Source organism: Camellia sinensis, chromosome 6 (genome assembly GCF_055761805.1).
Source record: "Camellia sinensis isolate YWXY chromosome 6, ASM5576180v1, whole genome shotgun sequence".
Taxonomy (NCBI): domain Eukaryota; kingdom Viridiplantae; phylum Streptophyta; class Magnoliopsida; order Ericales; family Theaceae; genus Camellia; species Camellia sinensis.
In genome coordinates, this window is record NC_138966.1 from 73,028,415 (window position 1) to 73,051,280 (window position 22,866).

At 33.8% G+C, this 22,866-nt stretch overlaps 1 long non-coding RNA gene across 14 annotated transcripts; it reads right to left on the minus strand.

Annotated features, from left to right (window-relative positions):
• Positions 1 to 1,915: 1,915 nt before the first annotated feature.
• On the minus strand, positions 1,916 to 22,866 carry LOC145792696 (uncharacterized). 14 transcript variants are annotated; one of them, XR_014332455.1, is made up of 7 exons: positions 22,820 to 22,864; positions 21,455 to 21,523; positions 7,158 to 7,290; positions 5,024 to 5,372; positions 4,375 to 4,428; positions 2,438 to 4,213; positions 1,916 to 2,331 (listed from the first exon to the last, which is right to left on the minus strand). It is a non-coding gene; the product is annotated as an uncharacterized LOC145792696 (long non-coding RNA). The 14 variants fall into 14 exon arrangements; XR_014332448.1 differs by having other exon boundaries at positions 5,011 to 5,372; XR_014332451.1 differs by having other exon boundaries at positions 2,438 to 4,229; positions 5,011 to 5,372.

A 22,866-nucleotide genomic window follows, 5' to 3' on the forward strand; every position in this document is an offset into this window, starting at 1 on the left:
AATTTTTTGGTGACGTTTTAGACCGTCGCTAATAATACTTTTCACGATGTCAAATACCATTGCTAACAAAGTTTTTGGCGATAGCAACCCAAATCGTCGCTAAAAGTGAAGTTTTTCACCCTTTTTTATGTAAGGTTAAACTGTCGCAAAAGCTATTGATTTACCGTCGCTACCCCCCATTTCCCATTGCTACTCCATTGCAAAAAGTCTCTTACGACGACATGCGAATCTTTTGCAACGTTTAAGACCGTTGCAAAAGCTCCGATTTTTAGTAGTGTATTGATGTTAGCTTTTATGACTAAGGCTCTCCTCTACAAGTATAAATAGAGGCATTTTCCCTTCAACTTAGTAAGTTTTTTAGAGAGGTCTTTTGTGATGAAGAATGGTGATTTTTGAAATGAAGTTGGAGATGTTTCTTACGTCAAAAGAAAATTCGAAGGACAATTTTCCTATCTTCTTTGCTAGCCCCTTCTTTTGTTCTTATTAGAGAGAGTGTTGCCATTATCAAGTTCGTCGAAACTATTCAAAAGATGTTTTTGCATTAGTTAGTTTCGACTTTCGTATCTTGGTTTCGGCCATCTCTTATTTTATTTCAATTTATCATTTTATTCCAGCATGTGTTTGTTTTATGTTTCTATTCATCAAATTGTAATATCCGGGTTTGAATCATTCATGTATTTTTAGTTTTATAAAATATTCTGTATTTCATCCTTTAATACAAATATTATTTTTTTTATTTCTATTTAATTTTATTTTATATATTTTTTTAGTATTATTATGAAAAAAAATACCAATCGTTAGCATGTATGCTCAATCTCCAAAGTTTGGCACACTTAACAAGACAAGTTCAATGTCCAAAGTGACTTACAGTGATTTGGCATACCCAACCAAACAAGCCCAATTTCCAAAATAACTTGGCACACTTAATATTTTTCAAGCTATTCAAGCCTGTGTAGGCTCAATTTAGTGAACAACAACCTACAACTAGTATACGCTCAGTCAGCAATAAGGGCCCAAGTAGTTTTGCATTTACCCAAAAGCATCATCTCATCCTTGGATATTGTTGGTTGGTGACCAATTCACTTCCGGGGCGATACTCTTGGTAGTGGTTTCGAATGTATAAAAATGCCCAAAGGATCCAAGTTGGTGTGCTTTTATAGAGAGGCCAATGAACAATGAGCTGGTTGTCTTGGAAGTTTCCCATGGACATTTTAGAGATTGACTTATGACAAATTTCACACACATGCTATCATCTTCTGAAATATACACGGCTTAAAATTAGGCTTTAGTGGCGTTTAAAAAACGTCGCTAATTGTTTTCGTGACATTTAATACCAAACGTCAAAAATGCGATCGTCGCTATAACTCTACGACACTTTAAAAGCGTCGCTATATTTAGTATAGGCGGCATTTTTAAATATGCCTAAATGTCCCGCCCTAACAGTACTATGACATAATTATGATTTTAATGATAACACCGTCATATCATTTAAAAAAAAACTGACCGTTAGCTTTAGAGTTTAGGTGGCATTTCTCAAAACGCCGTGATATCCCCCTATTTTTTTTGGATAAATTACTAATAGATCCTAATAATTGAACTTAATTCCTATAAAATCCTATTGAAAATAAATCTCGATAAAATTATCGCCAACAATAATTTTTTTGTGACAATTTTTTATATGTCGCTAAAAATTGATAATTAGTAACTTTTTTTGTTATGATTTTTATAAATTATCATTAAAACTTACAATTAACGACTTTTTTTATGACAATTTTTTTCCAAAGAACCTATTAGACAATAATTCCACTTATTAAGACCTACACGTAAGTATCCTTTTCTTTTTTTTTTAAATTGTGCTAATTTTATGTGATTGAACTAAAACAATACCTATAATAAAATTGAATAGCACTTATATGAAATAATAACTCACATTCAAATAGTAAATGCTTCATTAATTCACTTTTCCATTCAATTTAATATCCAATCACCATTACCCACAAAATGATATATCCACAAATAATGTTTCAACATTACCTAGAAAATAATATATCCAAAAATTGAATTCACAATTCTCAACAAAAAAATTACTACTCCGTATACAAAGCCAAAAGATAAGAAGAAAATGAATCAAAACACCCAACCCCCTAGTCAGATCAAAGGAAAAAGGAAAAAAGAAAAAAGAAGAGAAATAAGAATCCAAAGGAAAGCCTCAAGCGTTTTGTCATGCATGGACTGAAGACTGAAATTATCATCATGCTCATAATCATTTTGCGAAAGATCAACTCCACCCATATAGCTACCTATGTTGAGCACAATTAAACCCTCAGCATCCTAGAGGAAAAGTTAGAAGAAAAATTTTAAATATGAAATAACAATAGTAATAATAATTTAAAACAACAATAACAATAAAGATCTTATGTTATTTGAGTTGAAGTACCTTTGGGATTGGAATGTCTTTCCCATCAACTTCAAGCCAAACTTTGACATGGTAAGTCAGCACAAGTTCTGTCCATTATATCCCTTGCACCTTCTTTTGCATGTCGCAGTTTATTTACAAACTAATCCAGAAATTTCAATTAGCAAATGGCAAAATTCTGTGTGCAAATCAAGGGAGCAAGCAATCTTCAATTTAAAAAATTACCCCTCAATGCTAGTGCTACAACACAAATTTAACAGATTTACCAAGTGAATAAAAAATTAAGCACCCAAGAGAAAGCAATATTCAATTTTAAAAAAATTACCATTCGCAACAAGTACTGGGGCTACAAGAGAAGTTAAAGATTCACCAGGTGAATAAAAAAATTAGACATCAAAAACATTAGTGGAATCTAAAATCCGAGGAAATACAAAGCATGGTAGTCTCTTCTATGGCTTGGATAGGAGTGAAAATTCTTAAAGGTGATCCATATCTTTGGAAATGTTCGTCTATAGTTTCCTATGTCTAAAAAAAAATTAAAAACTCAAAAAAAAAACTCGTTTTGCTTTCTATTTTCATTTCTAAAAAATTGTAAACAATATATAAAATTTACTAACTTCTTGTAAGAGCATCTTTATCAAAATAGTCAAATTTTTAGTCAAATTTTACCTGTTTTGTCACAAAATACAAGGCCAATAGAGGAGCTTTATCTAGATAGTTCAACCCATGCTTCCTCCTGTCCAGTATCTAGTTTTGACAAAACAATATATCTCCATGATATAAAAAATATTGGACAAGGAACTCACATTTTTCTCATTGTTCCCACGTAACAGAAGCGGCACACCTGGCCAATTAAAGAAATATAGAACCTAGTTTGTGTTTCTCTTTTGAACTTTCTTCAATAAGCTCTCTTCAATTTTTACCTAGTTTACAGAGAAAAGTAACTGTAGCATTTACCTATAGGCAGCAGTTTCATTTTTGCCCAAACAAATCCCTTTGGCTGAGTATGCCTTTAAATTTTATAAAATATATAATATTAAAAAAAAAACTATATTTTACATGGTCAAACACAAAACCTTCTTTTCAGTCCAGGTAATCCAAACACCATATAAAAAAAAAACCGACAGCTCCTCAAATTGCACAAATAATGCTGTCAGCACTCCCTATCAAGGCCATAAAAGTTATGATCTCATCATATGTCAGCTATTTTTTTATAGGCAAAGTTATGATGTCATCATAATGTCATCTCAGCCATTTTTTTATATGCATATTCAATAATCTCATCCGAGGGTGAGGGTGAGGGTGAGGGTGAGGGTGGAGAAGAAAGGCACACAATCAATAACAGCGAAAAAAATATAGAATAGCAAAGGATAATAAACAAAAATGGATGGGAACATTGTCCAGTAGGGGGCCACAACTCAATATTTGGAGCATTGTCTAGTTGAGAAAAAAATATAGAATATGACAATCTGATGGATGTTACAATATACTATATTCTAAAAGAAAATATAACATTACATTTAACGGTAATTAGGCTAAGAATATAATAGCAAGCTCTAATTATCATATCATGAAAACTAACAAAGCAATCGGTAAAATAGTTACTCTGTCATCATGAAGGAACCAACCATTCTCCAATCAAATCTCACAATCTTCCACAAGTGATCAAACCACATAAAACTCTTTTAACTGCTGCTCTGTGCTTAGATTACTTTGAACATAAAGTAAGAGGTTGAATTGATCCAAGCAACAGCTTTGAAGTATAGTATGATTGCATATGCGCGCTCATGTAAAGATCTAGAAAAATCAAATGCTTAACAAAGATATGCAAAAAAATACAAAAGATTAAAAGAATATACAGCATCCCACTCAAAATGATAGCTTCTTGATAATGTCTAGGCACCATTTGAAAAAGGAAAGGAGATGAGAAAAAAATTATAATCAACATATTAACAAACCTGTGAACTTGACTCTATACCCTGTAGTTTATGCAGATGACCAACATTGCCCCCCTGAAAATGCAAGTTCAAAAATATGACTACCAGATGAAATTATTATTCGAGAACGAAGTGAAATTCCACAATCATAGAAGAAATGCCCACAACCAAAGAAACACAATACAATCTCCAGACATTTTACAAGGTACATTTATTTATAACAAAAATAACTTCCAGTATTACTTGGAACACTCTACAACTCTTATTCAGAGTCTTTAATGGTAGTCTTAAAGTACATCCCACCTAAGCAGTTGAAGATGAAACCTACTCAATTAGATGAGGGCTTCATTCAACAAAATAACCCCTACATAAGTTCGTTCAACATCACTAGATCTCCTTAGAAATATAATCAGAAAGGAACATAGGTGCACATACATGTTGCTAGTTTAAGAGAAATTTGCACAGTTACCAAAATATATAAAATAGACATTAAGTAGAGGGCATAGTTTCTGGTAACCATCAAAGCATTGTAGCATTAGTATCTTTAGAATTTTTGGCATCAAGACAAAGTCGAAATTCTCTTAAAAGACATCATATAGTCATGTTATATCATAAGAAATAATTCCAAAAACCAAAAACCATGTCAGCAAAAAATGCCTTGCCAACTTGCCGCAATGCAGTGAAGAAGCTTTCCTCCTCTTGACGTGTCCAAGCAGCCCATTGCAGTGTTTGTTTTTTCTCTGCACTGGAAACTGCATTCCAGAGGTACAATCAATTTTCTCAATTCAATAACAAAAACGACAAAGCACCTCAATTGAGACAAATGATTAGAAACTTCGAAATGACAAGCACAAAATATTCCCTGGTTTTGAAAGGATACAGTTACACCACAATCACCATCCTTAATTAGGATTTTCTCAGGATGGAGGCATGGTTCACAACCCAAGGAGACTTGTGGCTCCATTTGCATGTTAAAGACATAAGAACACTAAGTTTGTATGCCCATACGGCTTCCAAGTCTGAAACAAACAACCCTTTGTCCTCCAAATTAGTGCAATGTCCAAATGCAACATCAAATAATAACAAGGGAAAGATGGCTTGGCATCTGAAGACACATCATTCAATTAATAACAAGATATCATCTTATTACATTGAGTTCAAACATCTTATAACCTTACAGATCATACTTTAAAAAACTATGCTAAAATCACTTTAGCATACAACAATCACTTAAGCATTAAAGTAAATGCTAAAATCAGTACACACTATGCGTGTCATCAAAAACAATTTCATAGCTCATTGGTTTGCCTCAAGCCGCTCCATGTTGGTTTGCAAGCACTCACCACGCAAACTAATCACACGTCATTTGCACACCAAAGCCTCCCTGGATTTTTTTTTTTTTTTTTTTTTTTGAATCCAATATCTTAATATCTGTTTTTTTCTTCCACATTTGCAACTTTGATTTTGGAAAAGGAGACCAACACCATAGCAAAGTATATCACTACAAATATAATACAGATTTAACATATCACTATTTTTCACAAATCCTAAAGAACACAAAAATATACATGTGCATATATGTAATCAGAATTTAAAATATATTAACCAAACACATCTATTTCCTAAGTAATACTATTCTAGGGGTGAAAATAGTCACTACAGTTTACAAAATACACCATCACAAGAGCTATTTAGCATTCATCATAGCATACTCCTAAATTCACATGTATCTAATTAGTTTATAAAAAAAAAATCATTGAAGCATTTATCAAACACTTGCAATGCAAAAAATCCCTTCACACGTGTTTGGGTAAACAAAGACGAAATATGTTTTCCCAAAAACCTTCATCAAACCAACACAATACCTTAATTAAAACAAATGTATGATTATTTTAGATATCATGTGTAAGTTACATGTCAATGTTCGATCCAGTTATGTAACGGATTATTAATGTAATTTTTAAATTTATACAAATTGACAGTGCAATGTCACAAAATGTAATATATTTTAGTTAGAGGAAATAAAATGATATTAAATGATAGTTCAAAGGAGTAAGACAATAATAATCTAGCTTGTTTTATATATATTTTTAGGTGTAAAACATTATTTTTACTGAATCCACTCTATTCAAGGTGAAGGCCAATTTTTTTTTTATAAACATGAAACACCTTAACAGGACTACAGGGTTTGAAATGTGAAAACTACTTTCCTAGTCAACCAATTAAGTCTCAAATTTTTTGTATAATAACAAAGTACACTGCACTTGAAAACCAAATTATAACCAAAACAGATCAACCTCCTTTTGATTTCAGACAAAAGCAGCAGAAACTTCAAATTGCAAAGAAAGAAAGCCTTTCTTTCTTTTTTTCTGAACATTTAATTGAAGTTTATAGTGGATGAGGACAAAAATTAAAGCTTCGTCTGTCAATAGCCTAAGGTATATACTAGTCAAGTAACCATAAAGTTCATATTAAGACATGAATAGCGGCCAAAAACATGAATCAGAATAACAGCATTTGACACCAAACCTGCACAAACTATAACCAGAGTGGGAAACATCAACATCATTGTCTTAATTTTGAAACAAGCCAATATAGCACCAAACCCACACACACAAAGACATAAAATAGTTGGTGTACAATTTCAATTATGCAAATCAACTAATAAAACAGTAAGTTTAGTATAAATTTTAAAAATAAATAAATAAAATTAAAACATAGAAACAAAAAATACAGCATGCTTTATTAATGAAACATTTACTCAGCATAATCAAATTAGTTTCCCAGAGTGATAACAACCTTACATAAGAAGTGATTAGTGCATTAATAAAGGTGAACCAATTTCTGTCTGTTCATTTGAGTGTTTGACATAACATCATTACCCAAAGCATCATTTAGATCATGACCATCTCTACTTCCCATATAGACCACATACACCTGCATATAATTTTAAAGAGATAAGGGAAAGAACTTCAAATTTTCATTAGAGTATCCACCAAGCTCATGAAACATCACAGCATAACCTAATTACACACCTTAGAAGAAAAACAGAAGCTAACTTCAGCAAGAAAAAGGCAAAGAAATAGATAAACAATACGACTACTATTAGTAGTAGTAGCAGTATTTCTTGATGAAACCATTTCCAAGTCTAAAATTGGTTAAACCTTTTGTGTGTACCCTTTGTCAAACTAAAACCAAAACCAAATCACTAGCAGCACCAAATAACTTGTCATTAATCCAATACAATGCCCAAAATTCTTACATGTATAGAATATTGGGATCTATTACAAAAATAAGTCCAAAAAAAAAAAAAATTAAAAGCAGGAGCCAAAAGAAGCATAAGTTTCTCATTGATTGATAAAATTTGTGTTAATTCAATCCAAAATAGATAAGTGAGTTAATTCAGTGAGTTGCAAGCTAGCATTTGACTGAATCAAGCTTTTGACTAAACTAGAGGCTGCATGACTTAGCTAACTCCTATGAAATTCAATTTTAGCTTTTGATACTAAAATATTGGTGTCTATTATGTCATAAATAAAAGTCCTTTTTTTTAACAAATTAAATGAATGAAAGACAGCTATACATAAGAGTTCATAACACTTTCACACCAATTCACATTGACATTTTCCTCTAACCAAGCTATGTTCACACTCTGTGTGTGAATCCTTTTGACAGAATCTTATTCTTCCTCTTCAAGCCCCCAATATGTATGTGTGTGTGTGGTGTGTGTGTGTGTGTGTGTGTGTGTGTGTGTGAACAACAGGGAGAGAGTAGCCTTGAAAAAGTTTTCCTTCACATTATTTTCCCAAGAAAAAAAAGAAGAATTTTCTTCTCTCTTTCTTACTCTCTTCCTTGTACTGAGCTTCTTCAAGAGTCCAACTCACCAACAACAATGAAAGCTAAAGACATCAAAATGGGAAAGGGAAAAAAGGCTAGATTTCCTCCAAGGAGGGGTCAGATCAAAGCTAAGATGTTTTGTGCCGTGGGAATAGAAAGACATGTCATAAATGCTGAACATACTTTATAGAAGGTGTTTTTTTAGTTTTGACAAATTGATTTATCTTTAAATATTTAATTTATGTTTTATTTTAGAAGTCCATTACTTTAGTGTTTTAGTTCACTTGTCAGTATTAAAACATTTTTTTTACTTAGCTTTCTGTTTTAGCAAACAACCTGATTAGTTGATTGGAACATAGGCTGTTATTTCAAATGTATTTCAAAATCACCAATATGTTCACAGGTAACTCGAGATTAAGCTGGAACTCAGGATTTCAAGTTTGAATAACTCAAATTACAAAACTGATTCAACACTATTGACTACCAACTATAACTAGATTAGTGGATCATTGAACATTAGCAAATTCATGATAAACCAAGTCAATTAGCAGCATCAAGAACATGAAAATATTAACTGTTCCATAATTTTGCTATTTGAAATAGCAAACTACCTCAAATTCACTATTGTAGACCGCCCGGAACTAAGCTCCGCGCGCAAGGGCGCGAATCATGATTCTTAGCTACTACAGTTCGGACTCATGTCATGGTTCTGAATCTAATCTCACAAAGTGCAATGTGAGACTGATAAATCACGAAAGAGTCCAAATCTGGCAAATCGTTTTGGAAAACTGATTTTTATCAAGAAGTGCCAAACATGGACTGCTTTACCAGATTTCAGAGTCGCCACCTAAATATTTTGTTTTGGGAAATTTAGGAAATCCTGACTCGTGCCTAAAGCCACGTGTCCGTCATCACCAAAGTTGCATCGGCTCAAGAACTTGGGTACGAAGGGGGAAGGTCATGAAATGAGCACCTCCGCTCGCCCGATCAAAGGATCGGCCTCTACTAACAAGATATGTTGTTTTTGAAAACACATGCGTTCTTATTCCGGTTTATTAGCTAGCTTACTATGTGATGCGCACAGCATACAAGTATAAACTCAATCACGTGGATTGGAACAATACAACTCATGTTTGTTTTTTAAAGTGGTTTGAAGGTGCTACTCGCAAGTAGACTAAGACGCGGATTTGCCACCCTCAAGTGGGCTTAAGAAAACATGATTTTGCCACTTCAAGTGGGCTTAAAACTCACAATCATCGAGTTGTTCCAATTCAGGCAATCAAGCCTTCATCCACAGGCATTCAAGCAGTTTAAACACTTATGCAGTTAGCCTCATGGCAAGCATGCTATCATGGCAGTCACTTACATACATGCAAGGATGCTAAACCATAAACACTCACAGTGTACTCCGAGCTAAAACAGAAGCTAGTTAGTAATCATGCATGATCCTAGCTATGTCAACAATGCCCAATGCAACACATGCAAAAATGCAATTAAGATAGGCTCAGCTATTCTAATATGGCATATGAATGCGACAATTGATACATGTATTCAAATAGGAATTGAAATACAATGCAGTTTAAATGATGCGCCGAGCCTGGTGCATGCAAGACAGATGAATGAATGCAAACATGCGAGCATAAGGATGCTAATTGAAACATGCCCTAAAATTAACCATCGAAAGCTGGTAAATAAAAGGGAGAAAGAAATTGGGGTTGAAAGACATGCATCACACACACGCACACTTATTACAACAGTTGTGCCCTTTCGACGGAGGGTCCAAATAATAAGTAAACTAGCTAATCTAAGCTAATTAAACTACTTATTACAAAACAAAGCTAATTAACTAACAAGTTAACTAGTTATTACAACACAAATTGATAGCTAAGTGCATTAACTACTTAAGTACAAAACCAAGGTATAAGCTAGCTAAGCAAAGTGACTAAGTAAAGCAATAAAGAGATGTCCTCAGGATGAGAAGTTCATGCATGCTCGGTCGCCTCATTCGAAAATCCATTGCGATGCCCCAACTTGCCTCTGTTTGCAATTGTTCTCAGGACATTGCACAAAGCTCTAGATAGCTTCTACTCCACCATGGGAACCTCCAAGAGCATTGCCGACCACTTATTGGTGTTGCCAACCACCTGCCGACCACTTACCTTTGCTGCAGACTAGAAAAAGTGGTCGGCCAGCCACTTTTACTGGTCTGCCGACCAGAAAATTCTGCACACTTCCAGTTTACTGCAACAGAGAACAAGAAGGGGCACGGCAGTGTATTTGCAAGGTATGTGTGCATAACCACTCTCCCTATCATTTCTTAAGCTCAAGGGAGTGAGGTTCTTGACTCTCGGGCCACCAATCGAGCATCGCAATGCACAATGGCCGAGAAGCCAAGATTGCACGAATCAATATCAATGGATGCACAAATAACACATAAAAGCCTTAACCATCATGTATGATCAAGAGGGTCGGCGACCGAGAAATGAGGCACGTTTCATCACTTCAAGTATGAAACGTCCCTCGTTTCTCGTGTTTGAACTAACACCCTATCCAAACACAATACAATGCATGCATGATCAACTTATCAAAGCTAATGGCATGCAAACTCAATGCAATGCATGCAAACACAATGCAATGCAACAACATGCAAACAACATACTATATGAACTTAAACCGAATATGGACAGACCTTAATTATGCCCAAAACAGTGGCCAAAATGCCATGAAAAGATGGTATGAAAGGCAAGATGATGCATGCACATGCAATGGCCCATCAACTAAGCATACAAGCACAACTTTCAAACATGACCGAGAAGTGATAAACATGGAAGTGTGACAACACTATATGCTCTGAAATAATATGTGAAATGATGCCAAATCATTCCAAAAACACAAGTATAGCATGCAAGAGGGTCTAAGGCACAAGGCCACCAAGAGGGACTACACAAGAGGCATGCAACACATGGGACAAATGACAGAACCAGCCATGGACAGAGCTTAAATAGGTCAAAACAAAGACCAAAACATGCTGAGATGGGAGCTCAAAGGTCTAGGCATGCATGCAAACAAGTTGGGCCACAAACAAGGCAATAATGCACAATCCTTAAAGGCACTCTAGGCATGCATGCACACAAGTTGGGCCACAAACAAGGCAATAATGCACAACCCTTAAAGGCACTAGGGTGAAAGAAATGAGAACATGGCAATGTTATATGCTCTGAAACAACATGTTAAATGATGCCAAATCATGCACATGTCACAAATGAAGTATGCTATGGTGCTCAAAACTCAAAGCTAGCAAGGCCAATTGCACTACAGCTATGCAATACATGAACGATATGGCCAAAGCAACCCAAAACAGTCCTAGTGCATGTCAAATCAAGGCTAAAACATGCATGGAGCAAAGCCAAAACAAGCTAGCATGAAGGGCCAAAACATCAAGTAAGCTAGGCCAATGAGCATGATTACACTGCCCCTATCAAAACCAAGCATGGGGTGACTTCGCCAACAAAAATCAGAGTTGTATTACGGCAAAATAACACCCAAAACACATTGATATGGCAGCCTAAAAGCCTAAGCAAGATGGCATACACAATGGCTCATATTTAAAGCATAAAGGACCAACCTTCCAAAGCATTGAATGAGTGTCAGATGTGAGCGTATGGCCACACTACATGCACTGAAATCACATATCAAATCATGCCAAATCATGCAAAAGGCCCAAGCAATGCATGCTAGTGACTTGGAAACTCAAAGCTAGTGAGTTAGAATGCACTATGGCTATACAAAGCAAAGCATTCATGACCAAAACAACATAAATCAGACCTCAAGCATGGTAAAACATGAACAAAAGCTTCTTTGAGTAGAGCCAAAAGCATGCTAGAATGATGGTCCAAAGCGTGATGCATGTTAGGCTAATGAATGGAAATGCACTACAAGTGCAAGGAGCATGCAAGATGCTATCAAACCAACCTAAAACAGAGCTAAGGCATGCTAAAACAACACCAAAAACATGCTGAGATAGAGCCAAAATGGGCTAGCAAGACATGCTAAAACATGAGGCATACAAGGCTAGTTTGCAAGGATTACACTACAAATGTATAAAGCATGCAAGGGTGGCCTAAACTAAGCCAAAACAGAGGTATGCCATACTGAAATAAGGCCAAAAATATGCTGAGATGGGGCCAAAATATACTAGATAAACATGCTCAAACATGAGGCCAACAAGGCAAACAACCAAGATACAAGGAGAGGGGATACCCTCTCCTATTTGGGACCTCAAAACACCCTTTCCACCACTGAAATTCCTCTGAGTTTCAATGGTAAGAAGGCGAAAAGGAGGTGGTCCCAATAGCTTAAAAGGATAGCACCAAAACAAAGCCAAACAAGGCACAAGAGGGGATAGACCACCCCCAAACCAAAGAAGCCTTAAACAAACATGTTAAGTACTAAAAAGCAGAACTTTTTGCAGTAGAAAGTCCAGCCAAAATAAGCATGCAAATAGGTCCAAAAGCTTAATCAAAATAAAGCTTTAAAAAGCTAGTTGACTCACCCTTGAACAACTTCAAAATTGCAACTCCAGCAGCTTTTCTAAGCTAAAACCAATCCAAAAACACCAAAACCAGCTTTTAGGTGCCTCAGCTCCAAGAGTATGGTGTTTCACTAGGTGTTTGTGTGCAAAAGTATGAAGAAATTACACTTTCAAGCACAAATATAGAAGGAAAGGAAGAAGTATAGATATAGATGATATGTATAGCCCTCAGCCAAATTTATCAACCTGAGACGAGAGAGGGGACTCCCTCTTATAGAAAATCAAAACTCAAGCTTCTTGAACAAGCTAAGAGTTTGAATCAATCCATCCATACACGTGTATGGAGGATGAGTTCTGTGCCCGACAGCTACCATCCACAACACCTGTAGAATATACAGGAAAGCTGCCGACCACTTGAAGTGGTCGGCCAGCTACTTACACTGGTCGGCCGACCACCACAAGTAGTCTGCAAGGAGACCAAATGGTCAGCAGGAAAAGCTAGGTGGTGGCATGGCTTCCGACCACTTTTGGTGGTCCAAAAGCCACCAAGACCAATTGGCCGACCAGAAAACTGGCTGGCGGAGAAGAAAAGCGGTTTACGGGGAGAGAAACTGGTCTACAACCCTTATTCCACCCTCCAAGCAAGGAAAACAAGGTTTGTGCCAAAAACAAACCAAAAAGGATACAAGACAAGAGTCCGCGGGACAAGGCACACAGCTGAGAGCCTCGAAAACTTGTCTTCGAACACCAAAAGTGGTCTACGAGGGAAAAGTGGTCTCCAAGACCTCTGTGTCCCTCTAGACCAAGGCAACAAGACATGGTTTGAAAACCAAGCCAAAAGGAGAACAGTAAGCGGTCCCGAGACAAGGCGCGCGACCGAAGGCTACGAAAATCAAAAACTAGCCTACAGGAGAGAAAAGTGATCTACAGACCCCTCTCTCCCTCCAGGCAAGGTCAACAAGGCTTGGTCCACAAACCAAGCCAAAACACAAAGAGTTCAGAGGCCCGGAGGCAAGGCACTCAGTTGAAAACTCTGGAAACTCGAAACGAACACAAACATGCGTGATCACCGAGCGCTCAATCAATAACGTCTGAGTCTTAAGGTCGGTCAAAAATAGGGTGTCTACAACTATGCATCTACAAACTGATTTTAGTGACAAAACTGTGAGAGATCAAATTTTCAAAACCTCGCTTCTAAGTGAGGACCAAGAAGTAGTTGTCCATCGAAAGCATGGCTACAACATGAGATAGATTCATAACATTACAGCAATTTAAAACATCAATTCATAACCAAACAAAACATTTCACATAAACAAAACATCAATCACTGAAACAGAGCAATACTATTGCATTACAGAATCAAAATTTGGTAACAATCAAATCAACAAAACCGAAAAGGGTTATAGTATATAAATATAGAATCACTGAACCAACACAAACAAAACAGAATCACTGAATCAAATTTACGATAGTCATATATATATATATATATAGAGAGAGAAGGGGTAGATCCGAACCTTTCTGCCTGCCTTGATCTCCGTATATGCAATGCCTTGATCTGCACAAACGAAAATCAACAGATAGACCTTCGTAATCGAGAGAGAGAGCTTTGAAATCAAAATCAAAATCGCCGAGATGTCATTCTGAGATGAATCACCATGATTCGATCGATCGATCCATTGAGAGAGAGCAATCCGTTGAGATATCGATCGATGATCGATCGATATTTTGAGATGAATCACTGCTATTGGAAGTATTTGAGAGAGAGAGAGAGAGAGAGAGAGAGAAAGAGAGAGAGCGAGCCGTCCAGATCAAGAGAGGGTTGAGTGAGTGAGAGATTAGGGCTTAAAGGGGGTGTAGAAGAGTGAGTCAGTAGCCGGCCCATTTAGGGAGAGTGTTTAGAGATTTGAAGGCGCTTTTGAACGCCTCCTATCATCAAAGCTGTGTCGTTTTAATTAAAAAAAAAGGCAACGTTTACAAAACGCCGTTAAATATTATAAAAAAGTGACGTTTAGAAAAACGCCATTAAATAAACACCGTGAAAACCTACATTTCCTGTAGTGATACTACTTCAGAAATCAACAGCAATTCGTAGCTCGAAAGTTACACAGTTTGAATGGCTCAAAAATGCAAAACGACGTCGTTTTGCATTTTTTTTTTTTTTCTTCTTCTTCTTTCCGTCTTCATCTTCCTTTTCATCTCTTTTCTATCTCAAACATTTGTGAACATTGACAAACAGAACCTCCTTCATCTTCTTCTTCCTCTACTTTCTTTCCCTAAAAACTACCAAACCCATCACAAAATTGAAGCAAACCTACTTTCTCTCTCTAAAAACTATGAAACCCATCACAAAACTGAAATCAAAATCAAACCCACCCACCCACCGATCAAACACAAAAATCAAGCCCAATCAAACACAAAAATCAAACCCACCCACCGAGAGAGAGAGAGAGAGAGATCTTCCCAAGAGATACACACAGATACAAGAGGGATCTTCCCCCTCCATCATCATCAACACACACATACACAAGAGATATTCCCCTCCCTCTTCTCTCTTCTTCTCTTTTCTCTCTTTGTTTTCAGTGATATAAGGAAAGGAAAAAAAATACCCAAAACGATGTCGTTTTGGATATTCGAGCCAATTCGGGCAACGAGTTTCTCGAGCTACCAAGGATTATTCTTCGGAAATATCTTAGTTTCCGCTTTTGGTGGCGCTGGAAATTGGATCAGATGTGATCTACAACTTATGGAGTGTCCACATGGGTTATATGATTATTCTCATAGCTAGATGATTGTAGTTGAGTGGTGGGTGAGTCTTCAAAGGAAATACAGACATTTCACCAAGATGTGCTCAGTTGTGTGGAAATGTGGTTGAGGGCTAATTGGATGGTTGTTTCTTAAGTCAAAGTCCGTTGAAAAAGAAGTCAAAATCTAATAAGTGGTAAAATTACAAATCATGGTAAATTTTTAAACATAATTACATATGAAAAATTATGGATTTTTAATTAAAATTCATAAATTTTACTATTAATCTGATTTTATTTTTTTTTTACTTCAACCTTCAACCAATTGTTGTTTTTCCAAACTTCTAAGCAACTCTGTAGCAATTATTAATATAGAGATATGAACCACATTTAATTAAGTGATTTTAAAATAAATATTTTAAGATAAAGTACACTGATCTCTTTTAAAATTTGAAGAAATACAGTAAGTTGTATAATTTTGATATAATTATATTGATATGTTTTTTAGTAAAATTAAATAGACCAAAACTAATACAAATGATATGAAAACACAACGATACACAATATAAAATATATATTTCAATATGAAAGCAATGACTACATTATTTTTTTTATTTATACGAGTAACAAATTTATGATAAAAAAGAAGCCAAATATTATCTGAACTAAAACCTTAAAAAAACTCAATATAATTATGTCAAATTTAAGAACTTATTGTATATATATATTAAATCTTAAAGGAGGTGAATGTACCTAATATTTTAAATTCGAATACTATTCGATTCATTTGTTAAAAGTCATGTTGGAAGACATGCTAACAATATTTAAAAATATTTGTTGAACTTATTCTTAAGAATTACGATATTATTTATGACTCATGTTAACATGTGTCTCAATTACACTAATTATTTGTATTTTATTCTAGTGTTTTGAAATTTGATAGATTATTATTTGGGACAATTTATAATAAAAAAAAAAACTAAGGTTTTAGTCATGTAACAAAAGAAATTTTGAATTTTGTCAATTTAAAACATAATCTTTTAATTTGTTTTCAATCTAAACCATTAGTCAAAAAGTATTTGAATAATTAAACTCAATGTAGGTTACATAAAATATCTAAAATATCATTTTCTGGAGTTTAATGACTAAAATATTTATTTATTTTTATTGATTTTATTTAACGAAAATAGAAACTCAGAAGAGGTTCATAGTTTGCGATGGTGTTATTAGTTGAAAGGAGATTTTGTAAGGATAAATTTCTTGGAAAAAAAAATGGCAAGAATAATAAAAACTATTCGTCATTTTTTTAGGGCTGAACTCCTGAACATATAACCAAAATTCGAGAATTTGTTCGGGAATAGGTTAACAAACCTCATAATGAAATAGAGAAAATTTCTTAATCGCCATAAATTTTTTCCATTGGTTTTGGGAAGTTACACCGTCGTGGATTTTGTTAGGGTTTTGGAAAAGAGAGTTTTTGAGATGTGAGGAGTGTGAGGGTGTGCATTTGAATGAGTAAAATATTTTTACAAGAATAATTTTAATATTATTTGTAAGGAGACATTTTGTTTAGGTATTTTAAGACTTATATATGAGGATTCAATGAAATAGAATATTTAAAATAATTGATGACGTATAGAATATTTAAAATAATTGATGAAGTGCTAATAACAACCTTCTATTTTAATTACTATATCCTTCAATTAAGAGCAGATTTTCTTTTTCAAACTTTAGAATATGATAATTAATTTGAAGCTCATTGTTTTTTACTATTAAGCTCTGAATAACTGATCCCCCCAATCTACCTATTTTGACCAATATTATTTTAGTTTACTTCAAGAGGACCACACGTTTATGCTTTTGTCTACCTATTTTGACCAATATTATTTTAGTTTTACTTCAAGAGGACCCACACATTTATGCTTTTGTAAACACGTAGTGGCGCCTTTTTTTTTTTTTTTTTTTTTTTTTTTTTTAACTTATGATTTTGAATCAAAACAACACAATTGATGAGGAGTACAAAATTATAATACACTACAACATTTTCTTAGTTTAGTGACATTTGAAAGTGCCACAAAACTATTGGTTTAATGACATTTTTTAGTCTTGTGGCATTTTGAACAAGTGTCATTTGTATCCGTGCCAAGATAGATACTTGCAAGTGCCACTACACCATCATGGCTAAAAACTTTCAATGACATTTTGATGTCATGGTAGATATTATTTGTGGCACTATCAAGCGCCATTAAAAAAAGAGTTAGCAACACTTATAAGTGTCATTACACCATCAAGACTAAAACCTTTCAGTGACACTTTAATGTCATGGTAGGCACTATTTGTGACACTATGAAGTGTCATTCGTGACGATAATTCGTTATAAAACAATTTGATCCGCTCTTGCGGAGACTCGAGTGCATAAATAAAAATAATAGGTTTTTTATTGATTAATTTAAAATATTAAAATAATAAGCCCAAAAAAAAAAAAAACGCAAACACTATTTCGGTCAACTGGCCGGACGTCCGAATAGACGTGTTTTCACATAGGGGTGTGGAATTAATTTTTGAAAACTGTAACCAAACACATGACTCAAATCAAGGGGTAGAATTGAGTTTAGAAAGCTTAACCAAACATTTTTCAATACAAAATTCTTTTAAATTCTATCCTCAAAGGTCCAAAATTTCAAAAAACGACTCAATGAATAAAATAACGGTACGCATCCATTGATGCATTTTATCGAATGATAGACAGACAAGGAAAATAGGAGTAACGCTCACACATTCCGCATGAACTGAAATGAGAGAAACTATACATCACAAAAGCAGCAAGCTATTCCAAACACTCTTGTTGTATATAATTTCAAAAAAACCTTTTTTTGGACATTCTCAGATCAATAGTGTGCTCCTAAAGAAATGACAGTCAAATTTATACACATTCATTTCAAATAAAAAATGAAAAGATTTGCCATTATAAATTTGTCATCAAACACATCATTCTAATGTAATTTTTGTACACAATCTATTTGTAAATCACTCTTCGGTGAAAACTATTTCTGGGTAAAATTATTTTTTTAACTTTTTGTACATTCTAAACGTCGAAAAGTAATAAAAATATTTTTGTCGAAACAAACTGAGGCTAAGGGACCAGAAAATTTTACTCACTTAGAAAGGAAGGCTGAAAAGAGCACACACTGGAGCAAGCGGCAGTGACATTCAAAACATCGCCGAAGCAAGATGTCTATTTTTTGCAACTTTTGCAGTTATTGAACCCCCTACAAAACCTCAAACCCATATTCCATCGCCTTGTTAACATCCGAGAATGAAAAATTCGATGCAATTTCAGTTCCAATCATCAATGGCCACGAAGAAATAGCAATGGTATGGACAGTGCAGGAGTCGGCGGCATCCCAAACCCTCACTTGTCCAGCCACAACATACAAATAGCCTTTCAATGACGAGGAATTGAATCCATTGTCACAATAATAAGACGTTGTGTTAATGTAATAAGGAGATTTCATTGGATTTTCACAATTCAAGAACACTAGAAAGGTTATTACAGTCGGATAAAAAGGATCTCCGGAAGTGAAGTTGGAAGGGGTTAAAGAATGAAGAGGGAAAGAGGAGCAAACGTTGGTGTTGTTGTTGGTTTGTTACCTCCTCCGCAAATTTGTGTGTTGGATTGCTATTGGAAGGGGAAGGTGATGTTATGGATGTCTCCGCATGAATTGCCAATGAGCTGCTGGTTTTGATTTCTGCCACGGCAAGTTGCGGAAAACAGGAGGACAAGTACAACAAGAAGGGCTCTGTAAAACATTTAGAAGCCTTCTTCTGCACCAATTATTTTCTTCTGTAAGATATGTTAAATTAAATGATGTGTCCCTTGAGAATACCTTGTCCGTCATCTGTAAATAAAGCTAGTCTCTTTTTATTATTGTTTGTGACTTATTATTATATTATAATTTTGTACTCATCAATTGTGTTGTTTTGATTCAGAATCATAAGTCAAAAAAAAAAAAAAAAAACACCAAGGTCGCTACATGTTTACAAAAGCATAAATGTATGGTCTTCTTGAAGCAAACTAAAATAATATTGGTCAAAATAGGTAGACAAAAGCATAAACATGTGGTCCTCTTGAAGTAAACTAAAATAATATTGGTCAAAATAGGTAGATTGGGGGGATCAATTCTTCAGATCTTAATAGTCAAAAACAATGAGCTTCAAATTAATTAGCATATTCTAAAGTTTGAAAAAAAAAATCTGCTCTTAATTGAAGGATGTAGTAATTAAAATAGAAGGGTTGTTATTAGCACTTCATCAATTATTTTAAATATTCTATTTCATTGAATCCTCATTTATCAGTCTTAAAATACCTAAAAAAAATGTCTCCTTACAAATAATACTAAAATTATTCTTGTAAAAATATTTCACTTATTCAAATGCACACCCTCACATTCCTCACATCCCCAAAACCCTAACAAAATCCACAACGGTGTAACCTCCCAAAACCAATGGAAAAAATTTATGGTGATTAAGAAATTTTTTCTCTATTTCATTATGAGGTTTGTTAACCTGTTCCCGAACAAATTCTCGAATTTTGGTCATATGTTCGAGAGTTCCGTCCTAAAAAAATGACAAACAGTTTTTATTATTCTTGCCATTTTTTTTTTCAAGAAATTTACCTTTACAAGGCTAATCTCCTCTGAGCTAATAACCATGAACCTCTTCTGAGTTTCTATTTTCGTTAAATAAAATCAATAAAAATAAATAAATATTTTAGTTATTAAACTCAATAAAAATGATATTTTAGATATTTTATGTAACCTACATTGAGTTTAATTATTCAAATACTTTTTTTTCATTAGTTTTATTTAACAATAATAGACTAATGGTTTAGATTGAAAACAAATTAAAAGATTATGTTTTAAATTGACAAAATTCAAAATTCAAAATTTCTTTTGTTACATGACTAAAACCTTAGTTGTTTTTTTTTTTTTTTTTTTAAGTGTCCCAAATAATAATCTAACAAATTTCAAAACACTAGAATAAAATACAACTAATTAGTGTAATTGAGACACATGTTAACATGAGTCATAAATAATATCGTAATTCTTAAGAATAAGTTCAGCAAATATTTTTAAATATTGTTAACATGTCTTCCAACAAGACTTTTCAAATGAATCGAATAGTATTCGAATTTAAAATATTAGGTACATTCACCTCCTTTAAGATTTAATATATATATATATATATATAATAAGTTCTTAAATTTGACATAATTATACTGAGCTTTTTTAAGGTTTTAGTTCAGATAATATTTGGCTTCTTTTTTATCGTAAATTTGTTACTCGTATAAATAAAAAAAATAATGTAGTCATTGCTTTTATATTGAAATATATATTTTATATTGTGTATCGTTGTGTTTTCATATCATTTGTATTAGTTTTGGTCTATTTAATTTTACTAAAACATATCAATATAATTATATCAAAATTATACAACTTACTGTATTTCTTCAAATTTTAAAAGAGATCAGTGTAATTTATCTTAAAATATTTATTTTAAAATCACTTAATTAAATGTGGTTCATATCTCTATATTAATAATTGCTACAGAGTTGCTTAAAAGTTTGGAGAAACAACAAATTGGTTGAAGGTTGAAGTAAAAATAAATAAAAATCAGATTAAGGCTAATTCTTAACCATATGGAGAACACGACAATGATGTGTTAATGGCAATTAAATCAGAAAGCATAATGGCAATTAAATCTATAGCTGCTAATTCTTAACCATATGGAGAACACGACAATGATGTGTTAAGGCTATCATAACTCAAAATCAACAATACTCTTACAAAATAAATACTAAGCCAAACTTAGTTTAAGATGTTAGTGCTCGAACATCAACATTATTCACATTAGTGGCAGTTAAATAGATTAAGTTATAAGCAAAATATCAGGAGATAGCACTCATGACAGGGCAAAAGAGAAAACTAACCAAAACTGGATCTCCTTTGGTTGAATTGACAATGGTGTTCATATGGGAAATAGCATTGGCCTTATCTTCCTGCAATGGTTAAAAATAATGAAGAAAAGTTAATGAATTATATGCTCAGTAAAGACTACTGAAAAATTTAATATTACTGCAGCTACACTACATGAGAAACAGCTAGCAAGCAGCAATATAGAGCACATATTAGGATTCAAGTTTACTCTTTGAAATGATATGAGCCTTTCCTGAATAAGTTGTGTTTGAATCCCAACATGTTTCCCGCGCAAGTTTAATGGACGAATCCCAAATTTTTCCCTGAGAAAATTTAGTATTTGATATGTTATAGGCCTTCCCTCAATCTGCTCCTCATGAATTTTATATGAGTAGTCAATTGCATTTTATTATCAATCCATTACTTGCATAAATACTTTTTAAAAAGAACTGAGTGAGGAAAGAAATGGGGCAATTTTTATTATTATTATTTTTTTTTTCACGAAATTTAAGGAATTAGAATACAAATCTACCATGTTTCAAAATGTGCATTCCCAACCGAAAATCACAATGAACTTTTCAATAACTTTCGTATTCACTATAACAGTTTAGACCTTAGCTCATAACCAATGTGTTGCAATAATGATGTGAAGAATTATTCAACAATAATGATCTAATCACAAAAGATTAATTAATAAAGATAAAAACACATCAGCATCAGCATCAGCATCTTTTGTAGACCAAAAAAGAAAGAGTAGTATAACCTAATCAACATAATCTCTTGAAACACCATGGCTAGAAGGTACGAAACCATATTATAAAAATTCAGGTAACTTCCGTGATCAAAAAGAGTTCCATATTATTCACAAACCTATAACAAAAAAATTGTAATCCAATACCCAAACTGAAGGAAAAAGAAATCTCTCTGGCCATGTCTGTTTAGGCAGACTGGATTAACATTCCCATGATTAATAGTCTTAGGACAACGAATCTGTTGGACTATGGATCTTATCTTAACTAATAGTCAAGTTCAAAATAATTAATCCGTACTTCAATTGTTTAACCAAACATCGGATTAATAATTTTATTGAACTATTAGTCCAATCCTAAACTCATGTCCACCCAAACAAACATGGCCTCTAAGTATAAGCTTTAGGGGTGTGAAAAATTAAGGCTTTTTGCTGTATGAGAACAATAGTTTTTCTATGAATTTGGAGATTCAATCATAGATGACAAATTAGGTAAAATCTTGCGGTTCTCATTCCATACAAAGATAAATTTTTATCAAAGCTTTTCAAATAGTTAAACGATCTTGAAAACTGAAGCATATATATATATATATATATATATATATATATATGTGTGTGTGTGTGTGTTCACCGTTCGCAATGTTGTGTCCGTCGTTGTTGCGATCGAGATGTAGACGA